The sequence below is a fragment of the Mus caroli genome, unplaced genomic scaffold (genome assembly GCF_978045245.1).
Source record: "Mus caroli unplaced genomic scaffold, Mus_caroli_1 scaffold_9, whole genome shotgun sequence".
NCBI classification, from domain to species: domain Eukaryota; kingdom Metazoa; phylum Chordata; class Mammalia; order Rodentia; family Muridae; genus Mus; species Mus caroli.
The window spans coordinates 77,578,703-77,582,343 of NW_028227264.1; positions in this window are offsets into that span (position 1 = coordinate 77,578,703).

Genomic DNA, 3,641 nt, shown 5'->3' on the forward strand with positions numbered 1-3,641 from the left:
TTACTATTTTGAAGGGTGTTGTTTCCCTAATTTCTTTCTCAGCCTGTTCATCCTTGTGTAGATAAAGTCCACTGATTTGTTTTAGTTAATTTTATATCCAGCTACTGCACTAAAGCTGTTTATCAGGTTTAGGAGTTCTCTGGTGGAATTTTTAGGGTCACTTATTTATACTATCATCTTCAAATACTGACTTTTGACTTCCTCCTTTCCAATTTGTATCCCCTTGTTCTCCTTTATTTGTCTAATTGATCTTGCTAGGACATCAATTACTATATTGAGTAGTTAGGGAGAAAGTGGGCAGCCATGTGTAGTTTCTGATTTTAGTGGGATTGCTACAAGTTTCTCTCCATTTAGTTTGATGTTGGGTACTGGTTTGTTGTATATTGCTTTTATTGTGTTTACTTATGGGCCATGAGTTCCCGGTCTTTCCAAGACTGGCAAATGCTTTCTCAGCATCTAAAGAGGTGGTCATGTGGTTTTGTCTTTAGTTTACTAAAATTGTGGATTACATTGATGGATATCTGTATATTAAACCATCCCCACATCCTTGGGATGAAGCCTACTTGATCATGATGGATGATCATTTTGATGTGTTCTTGGATTTGGTTTGCAAGAATTTGACTGAGTGTCTTTGCATTGATATTCATAAGGAAAACTGGTCTGAAGTTTTCTTTCTTTGTTGGGTCTTTATGTGGTTTAGGTATCAGAATAATTGTGGCTTCATAGAATGAATGGCATAGAGCACCTTCTGTTTCTATTTTGTTAAATATTTTTAGAATTTTAACTAGGTCTTCTTTGAAGGTCTGATAGAACTGTGCACTAAACCAATCTGGTCCTGGAGGGTTTGTTTTTCTTGTTGTTGTTGTTTTGTTTGTTTGGCTGGTTTTTTTTTTTTTGTTTGTTTGTTTGGAGACTACTAAGGATTGCTTCTATTTCTTTAGGGGATATGGAGCTGTTTAGATCATTAATCTGATCCTGATTTAACTTTGATACCTGGTAACTTTCTAGAAAAATGTCCATTTCATCCTGGTTTTCCAGTTTTGTTGAGCACAGCTTTTAGTAGTAGGATCTGACAATGCTTTATATTTTCTCAGGCTCTCCCTTTCCATTTCTGGTTTTGTAAATTAGCATGCTGTCTATGTGCCCTGTAGTTAGTCTGGCTAAGGATTTATCTAGCTGTTGATTTTTCTCAAAAAACAGCTCCTGGATTGGTTAAATTTTTTTCATAGTTCTTTTTGTTTTTACTTGGTTGATTTCAGCCCTGAGTTTGATTATTTCCTGCTGTCTCCTCCTCTTGGGTGAATTTGCTTCCTTTTGTTCTACGGCTTTTAGGTGTGCTTTCAATATGCTTGTGTGTTATCTCTAGTTTCTTTTTGGCAGCTCTCGGAGCTATGAGTTTTCCTCTTAGGGCTGCTTCCATTGTGTTCCATAAGTTTAGGTATGTTGTGGCTTCTTTTTCATGAAATTCTAAAAAGTCTTTAATTTCTTTATTTCTTCCTTGAACAAGTTGTCATTGAGTAGATTATTGTTCAGCTTCCACATCAATGTTGGCTTTATTTTATTTATGTTGTTAATGAAGATCAGTCTTAGTCTGTGGTGACCTGATAGGATGCATGGGGTAATTTCAATATTTTTTTTATCTGTTGAGGCCTTTTTGTGACCAGTTATAGGGTCAACTGTGGAGAAGATTCCATGAGGTGCTGAGAATAAGGTATACCTGTTGTTTTAGGGTAAAATATTCTGTAGATATCTGTTAAATCCAATTGTTTCATAACTTTTCTTAGGGTCCATGTGTCTCTGTTTAGATTCTGTTTCCATGTCTGTCCATTGGTGAGAGTGGGGTGTTGAAGTCTCCCACTATTATTAGTGAGGTGCAATGTGTGCTTTGAGCTTTACTAAAAAAATTTTAATTGAAGGTGACTGCCATTACATTTGTGGCATAGATATTCAGAATTGAGAGTTCATCTGGAAAGATGTTATCTTTGATGGGTATGAAGTGCTCCTCCTTGTCTTTTCTGAAAACTTTGGGTTGGAAGTCAATTTTATTCGGTTTTAGAATGGCTATTCCACCTTGTTTCTTCAGACCACTTGCTTGGAAGACTGTTTTCCAGCCTTTTAATCTGAAATAGTGTCTGTCTTTTTCCCTGAGGTGGGTTTCCTGTATGCAGCAAAATGTTGGGTGGGGTTATGTAGTCAGTCTGTTAGTCTATGTATTTTTATTGGGGAATTGAGTCCATTGATATTAAGAGATACTTTAAAAGTAATTATTAATTCCTGTTATTTTTATTGTTAGAGATTTGATTCTGTTCTTTTGGCTGTCTTCTATTAGTTTTGTTGAAGGATTGCTTTCTTACTTTTTCTAGGTCATCATTTCCCTCCTTGTTCTGGTTTTTCCCCTTTATTATCCTTTGAAGGGCTGGATTTGTGGTTTTGTCATGGAATACTTTGGTTTCTCCATCTGTGATAATTGAGAGTCTTGCTGGGTATAGTAGCCTGGGTTAGCATTTGTGTTCGCTTAGGGTCTGTATAATATCTGTCCAGGATCTTCTCGCTTTCATAATGTCTGGTGAGAAGTCTGGTGTAATTGTGGTAAGTCTGCTTTTATATGTTACTTGACCTTTTTCCATTACTGCTTTTAATATTCTATCTTTAGTGCATTTATTGTTCTGATTATTATGTGTCTGGAGGAATTTCTTTTCGATCCAGTCTTTTTGGAATTCTGTAGCTTCCTGTATGATCATGGGCATCTCTTTCTCCTTAGGTTAGGGACGTTTTCTTCTATAATTTTGTTGAAGATATATCTGACCTTTTAAGTTGAAAGTCTTCATTCTCATGTATACCTTTTATCCTGAGGTTTGGTATTCTCCTTGTGTCCTGAATTCATGGATGTTTTGAGTTAGAATCTTTTTGCATTTTGCATTTTCTTTGATTGTTGTGTCCATGTTTTCTATGGAATCCTCTACACATGAGATTCTCTCTTCCATCTCTTGTATTCTGTTGCTGATGCTCGCATCTATGGTTCCTGATTTCTTTCCTAGGATTTCTATTTTGAGAGTTGTCTCCCTTTGTGATTTCTTTATTGTTTGTACTCCCATTTTAAGAACCTAGATTTCATTCTTCAATTCTTTCACCTGTTTGGCAGTGATTTCCTGGAACTCTTTAAGGGATTTTTGTATTTCATCCTTAAGGGCTTCTAGCTGTTTACCTGTGTTTTCCTGTATTTTTTAAAGCAATTTAATTATTTCCTTCTTAACATCCCCAATCATCATCATGAGAAGTGACTTTAGATCTATATCTTGCTTTTCTGGTATGATGGTGTATCCAGGACTTGGTATGGTGGGAGAATTTGGTTCTGAAGATGCCAAGTAACCTTGGTTTCTGTTGCTTCTGTTCTTACACTTGCCTCCTGCCATCTGATTATCTTAAGTGCTTGCTGCCCTCAATATATCTGATTGGAGCCTGTCCTTCCTATAACCCTGGTTGATTCAGGACTCCTCAGTGTCCAGCTTTCTCTGTGATCCTGTGATTCTAAACTCCTGTGAACCTGAGATTCTGGGTGTGTCAGAGTTCTTGGCAGACAAGCTTCCTCTGAGACCCTGAGAACCTGGTGTGACCAACTGCCTGTTATCCTGGATCCTGGA